Genomic DNA, 21749 nt, shown 5'->3' with positions numbered 1-21749 from the left:
GGAAAGCCTTTCCCATCCACCTCTGCCTTGCTAACTCCTACACACCCTTCAGATCTCAGCCCAGTTGTTGCTTCCTCAGGGAAGCTTTCTCTGGCCTCCCTGACTAGGTCAGATCCCCCTGCTGTTTGCTCTCAAGGCACTGTGTACCTCTATAGCTCTTCTATCATTACCATTTTCAATTTGTGTGATTCAGAAACTGTCTGTCTCTCCCATTAGAAGGTAAGCTCCGTGAAAGTGCAGGAATTCCATCCATCTTATTCACTGCATTATCTCCCCCATTCCTAGAACAATGCTTGGCAGATGGCATGTGTTGGGAAAGTGGATGCAAACCTACAAAGAACAAGATCCATTCACTTATGACATTTTAACTGCCTCCTTGGAAAAGTCCCTGATGCTGGGAAAGATTGCAGGCAAAAGGAGAAGGGGGCGGCAAAGGATGAGATGGGTTAGATGGGATCACCAATTCAATGGGTATGAACTTGAGCAAACTCCAGAAGATGGAGGAGGACAGGGGAGCCTGGCGTACTGCAGTTCATGGGGTCACAAAGAGTCGGACATGACTGAGCAACTGAACAACAACAACAGAAATGCCAAGGGATAGATATTACCCCACCCCACAATTTGCAGGAGAAGAAACTGAGGCTGGGAGGGCCTAACAGACAGTTCCAAGACTACACAGTCGGTGGCAAACCCAGAAGTGAAACCCAGCATAGCCTCACTCCAATGCCTTAGCTTTTCTCCTTCCCATGCTGCTGCCCAGGGAAGCCAAACTGATTAAACACCGTTCTGAAGGAACGCAGTAATGGATTTGTTTTTTTAAAAAAGGGAAACACAAAACTAAGAACCTCACACATACCACACTCTTCAGAGGTAACCAGAGTGTGGTTTAGCCCTTTCCCCTGTGTGGTGAGTACTGAATTTGTCCCAAGTCCAAGGTCAAACGAGTAGAGAATAGAGGAGGCTCCCTGAAGCCCTCAGACAACTCTGGGTGCTGGTGTTACTTTCCCCCATTATATGGCACCAAAGCATCTACCTACTTCCCCAGGACACAGCGAGCTGCCCAGGGGGTGAACTTCTGGGCCCAGGGAAGCAGCCACTCTTGCGATCGCCTGTGGCTGGCTGGGAAATAGGAGGGTGCCATGTGTGACACATTCTCTGATGCAACTCACATCTTTCTGGGATTGGAAGAAGTGGCACACATGCCGTCACCAAGAAATTACCCAATTTAGCACCAACTACACAATCCAGCAATTAGTTTCTTAAACCGGAACTTGCTGGGGCTGCCAGGCTGGCGGGGTTGTTGTTACAAATCTCACTGGGAAACCAGCTGTGTAATTCGCCAGGAGGTTGTCACTGCCCCAAGCAATTACCTTCCAGAAAAAGAATGGAAAATGGAGGAAGGAAAAGGGCTGCAGAGGAAAAGAGTCACGGTGCTTTCTTTTCCTCTCCCCCAGGGCCCTGCTTGGTCAAGCCAGCTGATTTTCCTTTCTTGAGACCTAGGTGACTCCTGGATTTCCTGCATCAAAGTAGTTCCTGGTATAGCCTCTGTTGTCAGACTCTCTGGGTTCAAATCCCTTTCCATTCACTCGCTAGCTGTATGTACCTGGGCAGATGGTTCGCCTCGTTCAGCCTATTTTCTCTTTGTACAATTAGAGTTATCAGAAAGCTATGAAGGCTGTGAGGGTCAACCAGGTAAAGCATATAATACTGTGCCTGGCACATGGTGAATCCTCAATAAAGGAGCGATAGGTATTTGTATTTTCATTTTTTAAACTTCCTCCATGGGTTTACAGTGTGACCTTGAGTAGGTCACTTAATCTCTCTGGGACAATTGTATAAGACCAAAAGTATTCTATAGGGAAAAAAAAAAAAAAAAACCAGTTCTGAGACTTCCCTGGTGGTCCAGTGACTAAGATTCCTCACTTCCAGTGCGGGTGGCCCAGGGTCAATCCTTGGTCAGGGAACTAGATCCCACATGCCACAATTAAGAGTTCCCATGCTGCAACTAAAAAAGCTCTGCATGCTGCAAGTGAGACCTCGTGCAGTCAAATAATTAAATACATATTTTAAAAAAAAGAAAAAGGCAGTTCTTCCTCAAAATCATCCACACCTGCACCCTCAAGGATCAAGGAGCCTTTGACAAAGGCCAGTGTCTCAGAGGTGAACACAAAGTGATGATTTGGGTTAAAGATTTCAAAAAAGCAAGTATTAACTGCTTCATGCCTTCCCCCAAGAAGCTGTCTGGAAGAGGTACACACTGGACATGATGGTCCAGATGGCAGCAAAGGGTACGGTTGCTCTCTGGCTGGGGATCAGCCTTCTCTAGTCCCCTCACACTGAGCCTCTGAGGTCATCCCCATACCAGTTCCAATACAGCAGAACTTACAGCAACTTAGGCCTGGAACTCAGCTCACTGCCGTAGGCCTGGGCTCTTCCATGGCTGTGGGTGGAGGACCTCAGAGCTTCAGGCTTTCTTCTCCTTCCCTGGGTCAGCCTAACCAGAATGGCCAGAATTCTGCCTCAGTTTCCCTTTCCAGTCCTCCTCCACCCCCTATCCTGACAGCAGCTTGGAGGCTGAGGCTGTTTTGTCCACTGTGAAGGGGCCAGCTACTGGGGAGCCCTGACACAGAGCCTCTGACCTGTACCCCATGCTCACTGATGGGCCTTCCTCCTCTGGCCCCCCACCTTATCCTGCATCCAGGGCTGTCTGAGCCCCCTTGACCATTTCAGCACTGGCTTTGTTCCGCTCTCTTGGGCAGGATCTCTGCTGCTGGGCTGGTTTCCTCGCCCCTGGCCTCTCTTCACCTCACTCCCCAGATTTGTCGCTGAAGACTCCGCATGGCTTCTGCCCAACCTCCACCCTTTGGACCCGAGAAAAACGTTCTCTTCCCCTCACTGCCCCAAAAAGTGGAAAGAAGGAAGGGTGAACAGAATAAGAGGGAGGGTTGGGATCTTTTCCATTCACTTTTATTACTTTATTTAATGAACTCCTCCTGGGGGTTTAGGGTAGGAATTTTACAGAAAATGGGCTTACTGCTCCAAAACACTTGTGACACGGGAAGATCCAAAGGCTAAATCCATCTCCTGACCCATCAGACGGTGCTCAGCCTGTGAATAACCCATACTACCTATAATCTCTTTGAAAATCCCACCTCAGGGGGCTTTATACTTGATGTTCTCTCTGCTGGAACACTCTGCCCCAGATATTCCCATGGCTTCTTCTGTCTGATCTTTCAGGTCTCAGCTCCGAGAAGCCTTCCCTGACCACTCACTAGCTGAAGTCGAGCTCCCTCCCCCAGGAATGCTCCACATCACCTGTTTCCATTGCCTTCATAGGGCTATCGCTCTTTGAAATTATTTTCTTTATCTAGCCCATGTTTATAGTATGTCTCCCCATAGCAGAATAAAAGCCCCAGCGGGGCAGGGACTTTGTCTGTCACGTGCTGTGGTACTCTGAGTGTCTAGAACAATGCCTGGCATGAACAGGTGTTCAGAAAGTATCAAGTGTATGGCTGCATGTCTTCACTTTCCACTCTACTCCTGTGCCCAACAGCCCACAGACAGGACCTCCACTCCTTTCCCCCTAAGGGCTCTGGAGAGCCTCTGGAGGGTGTGGTATTAGAAATCCCACCACCAAACCCAGCCCTGCTCATCATGTTTATCTAGCCCCTCTCAACTAGCAGGTAAGGATAGTCCTTTTTCAGCCACGTCTGGGGCTCTCCAGATGTGCCCCCTTTGCCTTCAAGGAAGGCAGTGAGGGGGAAGAGGAGGGGAATCTCCCAGCCCCAAATTGCTCTCTTCTTCCAGACAATCTGGGCTCCAGCTCCTCTCCCAGCAGAAGCCATGTGGCCAAGAGGTGCCAGAAGCAAAGTTCAGGCTTTTTCAGGGCTGTCAAAGGCAATAAGCGATACAGTTCAGGCTGCTCAGTCTCACGCCTCACCCCCTAGCCGCAGCCATGGTCAACTGCTTTGGGCCCATTCTTCCCTTTTTGTCAACTGATCAGTCCTCAGGAGGGTCTGCCTGCCTATGCTCCCCCTTCTACCTGCCTGTTTTGGGGAAGACATCCCAGTCCACCACTGAGAGACAGACCACCAGGATTAGAATCCTATAGGACCCTGGTCAGGGATAGCTAGCGAGACAGCCTGTGGGTCCTGGGCCTCCAGGGTCCACCGGTTACTAGACATGAAGCCTTAAGGAAGTCTCTGGACCTCTCCCTCTAGTTCAGTGTCTTCACTTTTCAAATGGGAGCAAGCATAGGTCCCTTCTCACCACAATGTCATGAGTATTAAGGTCATGCAGGTAAAACAGCACAGCGCTGAGAGTTAGCTCCTGACAACCAGGGAGAAACTGCGAGAACCAGTGAGATTTGGAAGCAGGGCCTTTGAGAGGATTTCTCAGCCTCCAGCAGAGGCTGGAGACACACCTGACTCAGATCTGGACCAGGGATCCACAACTGAAAACTCACTTGTTCCATGTTTCACCCAGGACCTTCTGTTTGCCTGGGTTCTTTTTGAAGACCTCCCACCCCTGGAGATGCTGAAGACAGCAGAGCAGCCCCAGTGGTCAAAGATGATGGCATCTGAGGGAACCAGAGGCCCTTGATCTGTAGACCCCAGCAACTCCTGCAGCCAGGGCTAATGGTCTCTCTTCCAGCTCCAAGGATCTGGGAGGGCAAGTCCAGAGTGACGTTTTGCTGGGTATTGCGAAGACAATCATCTGCTTCCAACCATTTTCTCTCAGCCTACCTGCATGACCACAGGTCTCAATTCTGTCATCTGTAAAGCAGGGCTAACAAAACCTACCTCCTAAGTTGCAGCAATGAGTACTCAAGTTGATCCGTCCAAGGCAACTAGCACATGTGTTTCCACATGTTGGCTACTTCTGACTTCAGCACCTTAGTGTCTTCTTTTATTTGTATGTGTTTGGTGGGACTTGGGCTGTTGCTGCCCTGGGCTCCAGAATGCTGCCAGCCTTGAGCCTGCTATCAGAAAACAACAGGCAGAATCCCCAGTCTATGGCAAGGGTCCACTGGGCAGCAGTTTCTCAGCCAGGTCAGGCCTGTGGCCTGTCCTACTCCCTGGCCCACAGGTCTTGTTCCCTCACGAAGCCTGCCTCCTGGGCTGGCACACTGCCCTGCAGGCTCTCTGTGTGAGTTGGGACAGGGGCTGCCTGCTGTCTCCTCCAGGCCTCTCCCACAAAGGATTCAAGCACAGAGCTGGGTCCCATGAGGGCTGGCTGGTTGGTTAACAGCCAGGTTCATGAGGTGGCACCTCTCACTCCTCAGCTCTGCCTGGTCCTCCCCCAGCATCCAGGGTATCTTAACCTCTGCTCTCTTCTCTAGATTCCTGGGCTTAGCAGGAGCCAGGACCACAACAGGAGAGAGAATGGGGAGAGGAGTCAGCACAGACTGTAGGATTCTTCCATATGGAAAGCCTGTCCCCCTACCTTTGCCTCCGATGCAGTTCAGGCACCCTCTCTTCCAAGAAACCTCACCTAAGCTTGCCCACCTTATCAACCCCAGGGCATAGCAGTCGCTACCTTCTCTAAGGTCCCATACTTCAACACAGTAGGATAAAAATGTGTTTGCAGGGTGTGAGCTCCTTAAAAACCAGGATCCATCTGCTTTATCTCTGTATAAACAAAATCTGGCATAGGCTAGATGCTCAATAAGTTCAGGTTAGTAATTGAGCCATTGTAGTACCCATCTGCTGGGGCATAGAAATAGGGTGAGAAATGGGAGAAGGCATGAGGGAAATGACTCCCTGCAGCTGGACCAGAACTCTGTAGCAGACAGGGCTGGTCCAGTATGATGTGGGTTTCCTGAAGAGCTGGGAGTATCCTGTCCAGGGAGGCATATAAGCGGAGATTGGAGAACCACCTTGGAGGATGGTATAGGATGCACTGAAGCACAGAACACATTTCAGATCACACAACCTCTGGCACCTTTCAACTCCAAAGCCTAAGGCTCAACTCACTGAATGTCTACAACTGAGCAGGCACTGTGTCAAGTGCTGAGTGTACTTTTTTGTGTAGTCCTCAAAACCATCCTTTGCAGTAGGTGCCATTATTACTCCCATTTTACAGATGAGGAGATTGAGGCTGAGAAATGTAAAAATTGCCCAAAGTCACACAGGTGGTAGAGGATTTGAATATGGATCTGGTCCTGGCCTGACACTCTCAACCACTAGGAGATCAAGCCCTGGCACATCTGAAGGAGCATCTCTCTGACCAAACTGGTCTGATGAGATCACCAAGTGGACTCCCAGTGTGCCCTGACTCATCACTCAGCCTCAGGAAATCTCCACCCTCGCCATCCCTCCCCTTGCACATGGGCATCCATGGCCCCAAGAATGTTTATTCACAATTTAACACGTGTGTTCTCCAGAGGCAGCTTACACAGCCATGCAGACTCATCCAACACAACTCACATGGCATTTGTCCTCAAATAACTAGTCACTGTCACATAATGTGCACACATACATACAGACTTGTTCCCACAAGGGTTCACACATGTGCATTTTCATCCAAAGGACATGGATGCTTATGCACACGGAAGCTTCACAGACACAAAACCTCACATACATGTTCACATTTATCCCCATACAACATACCCATGTTCATCTCACATCGCTTAAGCACCCACGTCTGCTCAATGTCATACATCAAATCCTCCCCCAACAAGAACTTTATCCATTGTTCCCAGATCTAATACTGGGCCCAGGTGAGCAATGATGCTGCCTCCCTCTGGGGTTGGCCAGGCAGCCCTAAGATGGGGAGATGGCTCAGCCTGCCTGTGATGGATGGAATTAATCTACTGAGCTGGAGAAACTAAATAATTAAATCCCTAATCACCCCCCAAGCCAGCCCAAGCCAATATAGCTGAGGGAGGGAGGGGGCTCTCAGGCCCAGACCAATATCCTAGAGAGGAGGAGGGGCTTGGGAAGAGAGGCCTAGACAGAACCCTCTAGGAGGGTTCTTTAGAAGGCAGACAAGCAGCCATGGTTCTCCAGGGCTGCCAGCCCTCCCTTTCCATGTGAAAATGGAGCAGCTTGGGAAGATGGCCCATCAGCACCCACTCATACAGAATGAGAGGGGGGTATGACCTTCTCCCACCAGCCCCAGAGCCCTTCCTGTCTCTCCAGGGTGTGGATCTTAGGAGAGTGAGGGGATGGGGGACAGAACATTCAAAGTGCCCAGGACCATCGTCATCCATGGTGATCGACTGCCCAAAGGGGCACTGATGCAGAATCAGTCAGGCCCCGGCCACCCCTGGAACAGGCCCTTCCCCAGCCTGGCGCAGAGGGCGGGGAAGGGCCCTCCACACAGGTGCGGCCTGCTTCCCTCAGGAAGAGGGGCCAGCACGTGACTAACAGGCTGAGGAAGGAGCAGAGGCCTGGGCAGGGGGGCTCAGGGAACGAGCCTGGGAACAGGCCCCAGTCTGATTGGCTGAAAAGTGGGTCATTTTCCTTTTGAAAAATAGGGAGAAAATGGAGAAGTAGGTCGGGCTCTCATCCCCTCAGCCCCAGGCACCATCCCTTGTGGGGTGGGGCGAGAAGGAGAGGTCGGCACCTGCCAAAGCTCCCCCTCCCCCCCAGGACCCCACTGCGGCCCCCGGTACAGGAGGCCAAGGTCATCATCATTCAGGACGCCCAAGGACATGCATCCTCTGAAGCCAGGCCGGGAGCACAAGTCTCACCCTACGCTAGGGGCCCTGGGTCCAACCGGAGGGGTCGGGGGGCGCTCAGGCAGGCAGGACCTAGAGGAGCCCCCTCCCATCCTCCTGTCTGTGTGGTGTCTCCTCGCTTCTCTTCTCCCTTTCTTCAACGTCCACGTGGGCAGAGTCGTTGCCATGACACCGCGGGCAGGTGGGCGGCTCTGGCGGCTGTCTCGGCCCAACCCCCATGCTCAGAGCCCAGGTGGGAGGGGAGCGGCGGCAGCGCCCCCGCCCCTGGTCCAGAGGCGAGCAGAGATTGGCAGAAGTCCCCTGTCACACACCCCAGAAGCCCGACGGGTCTCTAGCTCTTGGAAAGGAAGCAACCCAGATGCAGGCTTGGGGGTCTCGGGGAGGAGCTCTCAAAGAGGACTTGAGGCCTTCATCCCCGCCCATCCCCGGCCCCTAGGAGTCAGGGGGCGGCGCCGGAGGGGCTGCCCCACGCTCCCACCTCTTCCTCCGTTTCTCACCCGCCGGCCTCCAAGCTTCCCCCAGGTACTAAGTTTCCGTCGCTTCACCCTAGACGCTGAATGGGCCTGCCTGAGGGCTAACCTCAGTGCCTCTTTCTGCAACCGAAGCTCAAGTCTCCCTGCTCTCTCCTTAGGGAGGAAATCAAACCAAGCTGAGACTCTCAGAGAGACTCCTCCCCTACCACCAAACCCCCAGTCTGTCCTAGAAATTGGCTCTCCATTCCTTGGGTGTCCCCATATCCCTGAACTCGCACACCCTGGGGCAGGCGGGAACCGCTCACTCCGAAATCCATACTTGCGGTCACAGCAGCCACCCTACTAGGAAAAAGGACCAGAGAGGAGCAGGGAGAGGAGGAGGGGCGGGGAAAGATGGGGGCCACCCAGTGGATGCCCTCTGAGGATGCTGTCCTGCCTCCCACCACATCTGGCCTCAGGAAGTCTGGGCCCAGCCAAAGGTCGCTGCCTCTGAGCACCCCTCTCAGGGTCCACGTGCCTCCCCCACTTGTCTCTAAGTCTCTGTGACTCTGATGTCTGAAGACCCTTTCCCTGCTAGGACCCAGGACCCTACCCTTGTTTGCTGAGGCAGAAGCCCTGCTGCTGCTGCTGCTGCTGCTGCTGCTGCTAAGTCGCTTCAGTCGTGTCGGACTCTGTGCGACCCCATAGATGGCAGAACCTGCCTGGCAGTCCTTTGAGCCTGGTTGACAGAGGCAGGCAGATGTGTGGAGAGCATCATCCAGGGTTAGCTGGAGGGTGTCCAGCTTGTCACTCAGTGCTCATGGCATCCATACCATATTAACATATAAAGACATTTTTACTTTCTCCCTTAGCTTTCTTTGACTACGACAGTAGATATGACTGGCTTAACTGTAATACGTGTGCACACGTGGGCCTACGTGTGCATGTGCATGCATGCGTGTGTCGTGTACACTGTGTCTCCCTTTCGCCACCTCCTCTCCTGATGTTCCCCATCAGGCTGCCCTCACCCTAAATTTCCACCAAAGCTCTTCCAGCCGGTTCCTAACTGGTCTCCCCACCTTGTATCTCGGCCCGGCCCGATCCACTCTCCTCACTGCCTGCCACTGTGATGTACCTAAGATCTGTGTGTAGTGGGTGCCTCTGAGCCAGGCACTTCTCGGAACACAGTGGGTGCCGAAGCAACACCAGATCTCTTCATGCTCCATTCTCATGAAGTTTATATCCTAGTGGAAAAGGAGATGCTGAGCAAATGCATGAAATAATGGAGGTGGTAAGTGCTGAAATTTTTTTCTTGAGGTGAGAGGACAGCATGACAAGGGGGCTATTTAAGATAGACTGTGGGGGAGGCCTCTCCAAAAAAGTGACTTTTGAGCGAAGACTTGAATCAAATGAAGGAGTAAGTCACGTGGGTACCTGGGGGGAGAGCGCTTCAGGCTGAGGGGAAAGCAGCAGCCCTGAGATGAGGCTGTGCTCAGCTCAGCATCTTTGTGGAACCGAAAGGAAGCACTTGCAGGGAAGGAACTTGAAATCAGGAAGGTCACCAGAGGCTACTTTACACACAGCACTTCTGTCACTCAGGACCTACTAAGCAAGCACTCAGGATTTCACTCTGAGTGAGATGGAAAGCCATGGGAAAGGCATGATTCTGCTTCCCCACTGGCTCAGACGGTGAAGAATCTGCCTGCAATGCAGGAGACCTGGGTTCAATCCCTGGGTCAGGAAGATCCCCTGGAGAAGGGAATAGCTATCCACTCCAGTATTCTCACCTGGAGAAGTCCATAGACAGAGGAGCCTGGCAGGCTACAGTCTACAGGGTCGTAAAGAATACAACATGACTGAGCAACTAACACTGTCTTAGGCTGGCTGCTTTCATGGGAAAGCTCTCTGGAGGAGGGGCTGGCAAGGGAGGAGGTAGGGAGACCAGTTGGGACATTTCCTGTCACTGAAACACCTTTCTCTAAAGTTGCCCACCTGGTGAATAGCTGTTCAAGCCTTGGCTCAATGGCCTCCTCTTCTATGGATCCTTTACTGAGGCCCTCCCTTTCACACTCCGGAACTGACCAAGCCCTCCACAGACTGCCCCCACTCCTTAGCCCCCATGAATACATCTGTCCTCCTGCTTTCCTGAACACTCTCCTTTCTTGGATCCAGGTCTAGACTGTAAGTTACCTGAGGTCGAGGACCATTCCCAGTGTCCGGCACAGTACATGGCTCAACACAGGCATGAGACAAACACTGGCTGAATGAATGGATGAATGTGAGGCACATGTGGTAGAAGAGGGACTCTTCGTAAGCTGTGGTTAACCTGGGTGAGTGAGGTCATGGGTTGCCATCGGGCCAATGTTAGGACACACATGCACGTCAATTTGCTTCAATCATGCTTTACTGTTTGCGACCCATGGACTGTAGCCCCCCAGGCTCCTCTGTCCATGGTATTCCCCAGGCAAGAATACTGAAGTAGGTTGCCATGCCCTTGTCCAGGGAATGTTCCTGACCCAGGGATCGAACCTGCATCTCTTAAGTCACCTGAATTCTTTACTACTAGCACCACCTGGGAAGCTCAGTTTTAGCAAATGCCTCCATAGTTAGTAAGTGCATACATATTTTGCATATTCTGTCTATATACATATGAGCATTAGCATGTATGTTTACATCAACAAATCCCTCTTTTGGTAGGTATATTCCTGTAGATTTTTTCATATGTACACATTAGAAAGTGCATTTATGTTGAGTTATGCATATTAAGGCAAAGACAAGTGATGTACACATATACATCTACACAAACACATATACATGTGTGCACAGGCTGATACACACACGTGGACCTCCATAAAATCCCTGCCCCTTTCATCCACTGAGCCCAGACTGTCCTGTTTGATTCTTGAAACCTCAGTAGTAATGTTCACGTTCAAGTTCTCAAACTCTTTCCCTGTATACACTCCTGGGCACCATAGCATTTGATCAGCCTTGAGCTCAGCTCCCTTACTCAGCTGTCCCCAAGGCCTAAACAGGTTTCTCCTCTGCAAACTTCCTTCATACGGATGGTGGTGAGGAAGAGTGAGGCCCCATGAAAGATAATTTGAGAGACCTCAAGGAGCCTGATTTTTGGAGAAGAGCTACAGGCATCAGAGTGGATCGAGTTCAAGCATGTGTGAAAACAACTTTTGAACGGCCCCAGTGTTCAGTCAGAATCTCTCTCTTTCATCCTTTCTGTCACATCTATTCACGCGGATGACAACTTATATACATATATTCATATGCTGTTAATTCATGTGCTGCCACGTACACGCTCACGTGCACACTTACATTGACATATACATACGGTTGAGTGAGCACCCCACCCCCACAGGTTTAATTAGGTAATTGCCTTTATAGTCACATGTATACCCTGATGCATACATAGACTCCTACATATCTATACACATGTGTCTATGCAAACTCACAAATGTGTTCGTACACATTCATACAGCACTCTCACACTTACGTATGGACATACACGCAGTCACATACACACTCACAGGCAGAAATACACATGCACAGGCACCGGAAGAGCAGAAACACCCAGCCTCTCCTCTGGCTTTTCTATCCTATGCACAAAGCCGGAAGTCCATCTTCTCTCCAAGTGACACCACAAGCTTGCATTTGCTCTCTCCTCTTGCCAGTCTCCTAGTTCCTTCTGGAAAGTTGTTCGTATTATCAATAAGATATGCCCTACTCCTGGACATACTCCATTTCTACCCACTCACAGAAAAAAAAAAAAAATGTCATTCCAAAAAAGGGCTTTGTTATCCACTTGTCTCATGCCTGGAATAATCAGTATTTCCACAGACAACCTGGGAGGCAGGGAACATGAAGCAAGTGCACCTCAGACTAGGAGCACCTTTTTCTACCCAAAAGGCAGCCCTCACTCCCATATATCTAAAACTTTTTAATTCTAAAAGGAGAAATGAAGGGAAAATATTAAGGCCAGGGTTCTTCCTCCCAGCCCCTCTGGGTATGGCCCACAGCTCCCAGATTCCAAAACAGCTATTGGGGCAGAGAAAAGAACAGTACAAACATTGTCTCTGGGCACTAAAACTTCTTGGAATACCTCTCTTCTTCCCTAGAGGGCAGCTTCATGATGTCCGGTGAAACCCTCCCACCCCTGGAGGCTTAAAAATGTAAAGAGTGGGGGTAACCTGGGCTCACAAGACTAAAAGAAGCAACTATTTAGAGAGCAGGAGCTGGTTAGGGAGCAGGGAAGCAAACTGAAGACCCCTCCCAGCAGGAAAGCAGCTGCTGGAACACTAGATCGTGAATGTAGCAAGACTCTCCAAGGGGCCAGGGAGAAGGGGGTGGACATCCAACATTCCATGTGGGGGTGGAGGGGTGACTGCTTCAGGCAGTAGCAGCAGCTCCAAAGTAAAGTCTTATCAAAGCTGTTATGTAACCAAGAGAGCTGAGTAGAGCACAAACACCTCCCCTCCCCAAACAGGCACCCACACCCACACCCACCACCTCCCAGCACCCACAGCACAGGAAAACTCAGCTCCTCCCAAGCAACCAGAGAAGAATCATCTTGACGAGTTACAGGAAAAACATGATGGGTGAGGGGCTCCTTATTAACCAGAAGTCACATCTGGAAAGGTTAGAACTGGTTCCGTTTGGGGTCCCTAACTGCCTCCCCTTTTTTCTTGAACTCCCTGCCACATCCATTTTTTGCCCAGCATCCAGAAACTTTCTCCTTCCTCTCCCCTCAAGAAGGATGCCATTTGAATATTTGATTGTTCTCCTGGGGATGGGAGGTGAAGCTGCCATCATCCACTCCTGCCTGTTGTTCCCCCCCAGTCTCATCTGCATGTCCTGACATTTGGCTCTCATCCCCCTGGGATGACAAGAGAAGGGACCCAGAGAAATAAATCCTTGCTCTATTCCCTTCAGATTTACAAAGATGGAGCATAAGAACCCAGAAAACTGAGATGATCCTGACCCTAAGTTAGTGGGGAAAAGATTTACAAAGAAGATGAGGATTGAAATCCAGAACCCCAATCCCCCAATTTGAGTAGTTTTTTTCTCCCCCATATTTTCCTCTTTTCCCATTGCCCCATCACTAGTAGCCTCCTCCTTCTCTGCTCCATGGCACTGAACAACCCCACCCACTCCTTGAGTCCTTTGCTTGGAAACCTTCCTCCCCAACCAAAGTCTCTCTCAAATGCTGCTCTGAGCTGTGGCTGGGCTGGGCAAAACATGAGACAGTCTTGCAGAGTATTTCACTGCCTCTTTCCCGAATTCAAAAGTATAATGGGCAGGGGTATGCTACATGGTATAATTACCCAGAACTCCTGAGCTCTACCCAACCCAGGCCTAAACCAGCAAAACCTGAACCCTCTTAATTCAGATCTGCCTTGAGCCTGAACTTCTGGGACCCAGTAGGAGAAAGGCTGATGTCAGTACCCCCAAGCTTATTGCACTAAAAACTATCCAGGAGAAGAGAGCTCACAGCAGAAACATCATCATCTAGCCATACCCGCACACTAACCATATGGTAGTTTTAGAAAGGGGAGGAGGAACTGAAACAGGAAAAGAGGGGTCCCTTTCCCAAATACTATTAAGAACAGTGAGGCCTAAGGCCAGAGGAAGGACCCCAAAATCTATCTGTCCATCCAAGGACTCTGTCCTTGGAAAGTGGGTCATTTGGAAGAATTTTTATAGTGAGCCCTCAACTCTGCCCATCACCGGTCCCCCAGTGCAGCCCCATTCAATACTCAGGACAGTTCCAAAGCAGCAAATCCTACCGAGTCAAATTCAGCACCTGGGACAGCTCCCAGCCACTCTGTGGCCCCATTGCCAGAAAGGCAGGATGCCAGAAACGAAAGGCTTACCCCACTATACACCCTCTTTAGTACAGAAGCCCCTCTCCCATGCCCCTCCCACACTCGCTCCCATCCACCGGAGGCACCTGGTACTCCTCCTTTCTCTCTGTGTCCAAAGAAAGGAAAGAAACCCAGACACGAGACTTCCCTGAGTGAGCCTAGAGAGAGGACCCCACCCACCTCCTTTCAGCCCTGAGCCTCTCAACGCCACTCACAGCTGGTTCTAAAACCACTTTCCTTCTCAACCACCACCCCCAAAAATAAAAGAAATACTCACGTGGGGGCTCCCAGCCCTGCAGGCAGATGTGGTGGGGGGAGGCAGAGACAGGTAGCTCCCCACACCCTGTTCTGAGCCCCCTTTCTGAAAGAGCCAGCTCCCATCTGGACTGGGGGGAGGAAAGATATGTGGAAGCACTGAGTGAGGGGAGGGGAGAAGGAAGAGGGGAGGAGGCAAGAGCGGGGGACTGCAGGGTGGGGATGTCAGGATAGGGGCGAGGGAATCCTTTTTAATTTCATTCTCTCCCCATGTCTACATCAGCCCTGCAGGCTCAGCTCTTTAATATTTACACACAGGAAGAGGAGAGGATGAGAAAGAACAGAGAGTGAGGAGGGCAGGGGATACCTGAGCTCAAAGGGGATAGAGGCAGGAGCCTTGGAGAGCTGGGTGCTCACACCATCCCCAGGTCATTTCCATTCTGAGCTCTTGACTGGAAGGAAGAAGGAACTCTGGGACCATTCTGTCCCTTTGTTAACAAGACACTTTGAAACAGCATCAGAAAAAGATCAGATCCCCACCCACATACCTGGACACCCCCACAAACCCAGATTTCTTGGGTGCCTTATGTTCAGATGGTAGAGGCAGTATTCATGCACAAGCATGTTCTGATGCTGGAGGCATGTTTGCATGTGGGCTGCTGTGTAAAGGTACATGAACATGTCAGCTAGCATGTACAGGTTTCTACAAGTATGTTTTCAGGATATGCACATGTAACAGCCCCTGCAATCATATGCAAACTTATATAATCATATGTGTAAACCAGTCCCCAAGCAACCTCCCCACAGCTCCCCAGCTACAGTCCCAAGGACAAGGCCACCCACCTCCCCAGACTCCCTTATTCACAGGCCCCTCCCTCAAAGCCTCACTTTTTCTTTCTGTGACATGGGGAGAAGGGATGGTGGGAAGGCATGCTGCATTTGAGCCCAGGGACTTGACAAGTTATTAGCAACGATGAGCTGGCAGCTCGTTACCATAACGATGTTGCCACCACCTCACCCCAGCTCAAACCCAGACTCCCCAGACAGCAGGAGGCCCGCTGAGCCAGCAGCCTTCAGACTGGGGGGCTGGGGGGGGGAAGAGGGAATCAAGACATAGCGCTTGTAGAGTGGAGGGTACGCAGCTGTTCTTCCACCCCCCACTGAGAGACAAAGCTTTGAATCTACCAAGTGGGAATGACATCAGACTCTGGAAAGGTTTCCTGACCATGGGGCTGGTAAGATACTGGAAGGGGTCTGTAGAAGTCCCTCTAGACAAAAGCTTCTGTTGTCATTTGCTCCTCTGTCCCCTCACTCAAAAGAATCTCTTCTACTGATATTAGTAGATTACTAGAAAAAACGAACAAATAGGAGGCTCTTCTATGAATTTTGATTTTCCCACCTATAAAATGGGAACACTTTTCTTTATCATTTACCCGAGACTCTGGGAAAGTTTAATCAGAAAGAGTTTAAGAGTAACCACAAACCCTCCAAAATCAGACAAGCCCCAGAAGCTTCTCTACCTAACTGGAACCTATAAACCTATAAAATAAGGAACTATCAGGCCAAAAAAATGCATCAGAAACTGGATGGTATGAAGCAAAATGGAGCTCAGCCAGCCCAGGTTCCAACATCAACTGGAGAGAGATGATGTGAGCTGCCAGGTAGCAGCCAGCTGCTGCCACAGAAGAAAGTCTGGGAGTCTGGCCTGCAGCAGTTTCAGCCCCTCACTGGCAAGAATTAAGAGATGCCATGGCCTACCTCAGTGGTGGGTATGGCTAGGAATCCCCATTTTTAGGAACATCTGTTAACTCCTTCTCTTTGGAAAGGGGTCCCAGGTCAAAGGGTCTATAGCCTTAGGGTTATTGAGTCTTTGCTTCTTTTCCCCAAATCCCCTCGGCTCTGTTTTAAGGAGCAAAAGGTGGGAGTGGGGGTTTCCAGGAATGGAAAGCAACATGGAAGTTTGGAAAGTTCCTGGGCTAAGATAGCTAGGAACCCACAAGTTTGCTGTGTGACCTTGGGCAAGTCCTCTCCCTTCTCTGGGCTTCAGTCTCCTCACTTTGTAATTAAGAGATTGGACCAAGTCAATTCTAAGTTTCCTCCCCTGGCCATCATTCTGTAACTACATATAAGCTCACTCCTTGGACATGAGCCCCCTGGCATTAAATGCAGTGGGCACTGCCTGCCAGATCAGTGGGGCAGTGGGGGGTGGGGGTGCGGGGGTGTATCTGAGGCTGTTCATCCTATGTTCGTGTTCCTTTTAGAAACACCTGCCACCCTAGCCCTCCCAGCTCCCTTTTTAGACCCTGATTCACTGCCAACTCACGAAGCCTCTCCCACCCCTCCCTCCTCTCTTCTCCCCCTCTCTCCCAGCTAGGCCTTGGCAGCTGGGTGCAGAAGTAGCCTCAGCACTCAGGGAATGCTGGGCGGAGGTGGAGGGCAGTGCCACCAGGGTCAGAGAGAGCACACCAGGGAGTACCACTCTCTAACCTTGGCCCAACCCAGCTCTTTGGGTCAGCAAAAGACCCGGGTTGGAGTCTTTCTGAACCTGTAACTAGCAGTGTGTGATTGTGGGGAATGCAATTCAACTCTCAAGCCTCAACATCCTCATCTGTAAGTGGGCATTATATTAGGTTGAACCACATGAAATTGCTGTTTTTGTAGGTAAAAAGCAAAGACAGTTGAATATTGGTAATTTCATATGACTTAACCTGCCCTGCCTGTTTCCTGGGGCTGTTGGGAAGAAGAGAAAGAGTTGAGAGGGGAGCATTTTTCAAAAGCCCTGAACTGATACAAGGACATTGTCTCTTAAATTATTATTACTTCAAAGAGCTTTTGCACAGACCCACCTGGAGTCAGTGGGCTGAACCAATGACCCAGAACTTAGAAATTGAGGACTTGGGAGTCTAGAGACAGCCACCTGCTCTGATGACTAAGAACAGGACAGAAGCCTCCACCTGGCCTCCTGAGCCCGTGGCGCTAAAGGGCCCTTGGTGAAACATCACTGGGGTGACACAGGTTCCAGACCTCAAGAAGGAGAAGCACACACAGGCACATACACTCCAGCTGCACCCCCACCCCACAACCCCCAGGGGCCTCAGTGTCCAACTAGAACACAACCAGTAGCATCACAGAGGGTACCCCCTGGGGTAGGTGAAGGTGGGAACCAAGGTGGAAAGTGCCATGCAGCTCTTGCCTGAGTGGGGTGAGGAGTCCCAGGGGAAGGGGTTTGATCTGACCTCAGAAAAGTCCCATCTCTCTGTCCCATCCCCAGCACCTCACCAGGCATCCCCTGGGGGAGGAGGGGACAAAGCCTAGGTGTGCGTGATTTCGAATGAACCCAGCTCAGATACATTCTCACACAGCACGCACCCCCCAACCACACACACACACATTCACGCAGGCCACGGATACCCGAACCCACTCTCGGAAACAGTCACACCAGCACACACACATCTGTTCACATACACACTCAGAGGACCCCCCCCAAGCACACACGGTGACAACACACACACTCACACACATGTTCACAGATACATACACGGGAACACCCTCCATACTCACACTGCATACACCCACGGACACGCACACACTCACCCACAATGACACACGCACACTCTCGCTGCATACACTCACTGGCACACACAGCCACCCACAGACCCACACGGTGACACACACGCTCATCACAGACACAGTGACATGCACTCACACTCACACACCTGCAGAGGAAAACTTCTCTCCGGATCTCCCTGAAACCTCCACTTCCCCCCACCACCCTGCTGGCTACTCCCGCTCAGACCCAAGCCTCAGCCGGCCCGGGGCTGGGCCGGGGCTGGTAGCCCCGCGGCTCTCCCCAAGAGCCGGTCCCCGCTCCTCGTGGTCTCCCAGCCGTCCCTCTGGTCAGGCCCGCCGACAGCCAGGCCCGGGCGGGGGCGGCGGAGGAGGCCCAGCCTTCCCCCATCCCCGGACCGGGAGCCGAGGCCGCCGGAGCCCGGGGCGTGGGCGGCGCCGGGGCCGCAGCCAGGCCGAGGCTGGGGGGCGCTGCAGAGGGCGCGGCGCGCGCGGCCCGGTCCCCACCCCTCCCCGCGGCTTACCTGGCCCGGCTCGGGCTCCGGCCGGGTTACATGGTGCCGGCGGTCCGGGCCGGGGGCGCTGCGGCGGCGGCGGGCGGGCGGGCAGGGACGGGGCCCGGCACTGCGGAGCCCCCGGCAGAGGGGCCGCGCCGGCTGCGGAGCCCCGAGCGAGCGCCGAGCGGCAGCGGGCGCGGGAGCGGGAGGTGGCCAAGCCACGGAGGCTGGATTTCCCGGGGACCAGGAAGGGGAGGCGGGGGGATCCCGCCCGCGCGCTCCGCCCCCGCCCCCGCCCCCGCGCAGGGCTGCCGGGCCCGGAGCCGGCGAGAGGGAGGGGGCCGAGCTCCCCGCCCCCGCACGGGACCCAGGAGGGCCGAGGTCGCCGCCAGCGGACGGCCGCCCAGGTCTCCGAGGAGCGCCCGCCTAGGGGAGGCTGAGCGACGGCGCTGGGAGGCCCAGGCGGGGGTGCGAATAAGCTCCCCCTCCCCGGGGACCACCGGGTCCGCGTCCGCTGGGGACCCAGGAACGGGCACACACAGTGTCACGGTCACGCACGGCCGCCTAGGCACAGGTCCGAAGCCCAGAGACGGGCGCTTGGGGAAAGAGTCACACAGCCTCCCAGACAGGGTCTCGCGCCCCACCGAGGCACAGTCACACCCTGAATGTCACACAGCCCCCCGGGCGCATCCCTCTAGGAGACGCTTTTCGGGTTTCGCGGATGAGCTACCCGACTGCAGCTGCTGGCCGCAGGTCTAAGGGCCCCTCTTCAGCCCTGCGTCCCCGGCTGGGGCGCCGTGCCGGGCTCAGAACCACAGACTGGATAGAGTCCCTCACCCACAGCCCAGGCAGCCCCACTGTGTGGAGGGAAAACCCCGCTCGACCTGCGGGCTTTGCCGGGGCCCCACCTGTGCCCACTGTGTCCGCCCACCTCTAGGCCCTGAGCCAGGGGTCGTGCCAAGGCGGAGGCGGGGTGGGGGAGGGAAAAGGGACGGTCCGGAGCACAGCCGGAGGCTGCAGAGCCGGGACTCGGGCTGCGGGAGCCAGGAGAGGCGGAGGAGAAAGGACTGCAGCAGTCCCTGGCTGGAATCCGTCTTGGCGCCCAGGGCGGTGCTGTAATGGGGGGGAGGGGGCGCACTGGGGAAACCGCTTGGGGAGGGGCTGGCTCTGGGTTCTGATTTCCTGAGGTGGGTGTGAGGGGAGCTCGGCCTCAGGCGCTGAAAGTTGGGGTGGAGAGTAGCGTGCATCCTTAAAGCCATCTTCCCTCTTCCTTCGTCCACCTTTTCTGGTCTGGAAAGCTGGGACGGTGAGGAGTGGGTTTGGGAGGCTAGGGAGACTGACCATCCTCCTCTCTAGAAATAGACAGACCTTGGAATAGTTTTGATTCAATATCCACCCGACAACCTTCTCCCTGTACCTCTTTGGGGCCACTGGCTCTCCTTATATAAAGGGGGAAACTGAAGATAGAAGAAGTAGAAGTCACAGGCCCAAGTGAATTAAAACTGAGAGTCACACTCTTTCCCCTTTTCCCAAGATGTTTAAAGATGCCACATGACATAAAGTTCTGGGGGGAGATAGGTAGACTGGTCACCTGTCCTGCTGCCTACAAGACCTAGTCAATCAAGAAGTTTCACCCTGAGCTGAGGTTGCAGAGAATTCCCAGCCCAGAGATCAGCCAAGACCAGATGTCAGGGAAAATCAGATAGAAAGCTGATCCTAGGAACCCACTTTAGAACTGCAAGAAGCATCTCACTTGCCATGAAGCATAAGAACAGCCTTCATGCAGGATGTTAAAAGGCACCGCCACGTTTTCTCAGGGTTTTTTTAATTATTATTATTTTATTTATTTATTTTTGACTGTGCAGGGTCTTCATTGCTGCCTGCAGGCTTTCTCTGGTTGCAGTGAGCATGGTGCACAGGTGTCCCATTGCAGCGGCTTTTCTTATTTCGGAGCACAGGCTCTAGGGCGTGCAGGTCCAATAGTTGGGGCACATGGTCATCGTTGTCGCACAGCATGTGGAATCTTCCCGGAACAGGGATCGAACCCATGTCTCCTGCATTGTCAGGCGGATTCTTAATCACTGGACCACCAGGGAGGTCCTTCTCAGTTCTAAAATGTACATTCTGTTCACTATTCTGAAACTGGAAACGCATCTCACAAAGGATAGGGACATTTTGTGTGGTTCTCTACTTTTCTCTTACAGTTTGTATAAAAGCATTGACATATATTAGAATTAGGAAATGGTGTCGTTTTCATCTGTTCCCTCCACGAATATTTACTGATTGTACCTGGCACCTTGCTAGCCTGCTGGGGCATAAAGATTAGTCAGACAGACTTTAGACAGTGTTCTCTCACACCCATCCAGTAGTGTATGAGGGAGACGGAGAGGTAAATCAGTCATTACTCTCAGGGCCAGCTTCACAGGAGTATGAGTGTGCAGTCACACAGAGCCCCACACTTACAAGCTTTATGCTCTGCTGTCACTGTTTTGAAATTCTCAATAATTTCTTTAACAAGGGACCTTGCACTCCACAAATCATGACTGCTGTGTTAAGAATTCCATGCCTTAATAGAGATGAGCACTAAATACTTTTAGAATCTAGAGCTCTGTCTGGGTGAAGAAAGGTAGTCAAAGAAGTCAAGAAGCATAACAGAAGCATTTGAATAGAGTCTCCAAGACTAGAAGAGAGAATTAGAGAGCCACACAGGTGCAGAGACAGAGAAACTCATCAAAATGTCAGTCAAGCAGTATGGCAGACTAGGTGCCTGGTTGATCCTCCCACTGAAAACATGATAAATGATTTTTTTTAATGATAGATGAAATATATTTTTAAATCTTCTTAAATGCATCAATGAGCTGGTAAAAAAAAAATAAAAATCCCTCCAGCCAAAATCTAAGTGAAGACAGAACCAGAGAAGTAAGCAGAGCACTGAAGCCAACTTTAGCCTTGGGGACTATAATACCTTGGTTGCAAAAGTGGCACTAATTTACCCCTCCATGAATCCATGATTTTGCCATATGACTTTGCAACTCCCTGCATCAAGAAAAGGCTCTGTTTTTCCACTCCTTAAATCTGGATGGACTTGTGACTTGCTTTAACCAACAGAATATGGAAAAAGTCATGGTGTGTCTATTCTGAGCCTAAGCTGTAAGAGGCTTGCCTGCTTCTACTCTTTCTCCTGGTCTTCTGCCTTCTTTGTGAGAACAAGCCTGGTAACCTGCTGTTGGATGAGAGACAAGATGCAAGAGAGCCTTGCTATCCAAGACAAGGTCATCATAGACCAGCCTGTAACCAGCTGACCCCCAAACATGTGAGAGAGTCCAGCCAAGAGCAACAGAGACATATATCTCACTGTGGCTGACTGTAGACACTTAAGTGAGACCAGCTGAATGAGAAGAACCACTCAGTCGGTCCGAGG

General features: G+C 52.1%; 1 protein-coding gene across 3 annotated transcripts in view; it reads right to left on the bottom strand.

Annotated features, from left to right (window-relative positions):
• DLGAP3 (DLG associated protein 3) overlaps positions 1 to 18538 on the bottom strand; it is a 61928-nt gene extending 43390 nt beyond the window's left edge. The window contains exons 1-2 of one of the 3 annotated variants that reach the window (XM_010803623.4): positions 14632 to 14727; positions 14287 to 14395 (exon numbers count right to left, since the gene is read on the bottom strand). The gene's annotated coding sequence lies outside the window, so the exon portion shown is untranslated. Of the gene's footprint in view, positions 1 to 14286; positions 14533 to 14631; positions 14728 to 18355 lie in introns of those variants that run through there. The other 2 variants (XM_005204733.5, XM_059884380.1) reach the window with 2 other exon arrangements.
• Between the last annotated feature and the right edge of the window lie 3211 nt (positions 18539 to 21749).

This window comes from Bos taurus, chromosome 3 (assembly GCF_002263795.3).
Source record: "Bos taurus isolate L1 Dominette 01449 registration number 42190680 breed Hereford chromosome 3, ARS-UCD2.0, whole genome shotgun sequence".
NCBI lineage: Eukaryota > Metazoa > Chordata > Mammalia > Artiodactyla > Bovidae > Bos > Bos taurus.
Note: the sequence above shows the minus strand (reverse complement) of the source record. Positions and strands in the feature narration are given on the sequence as shown.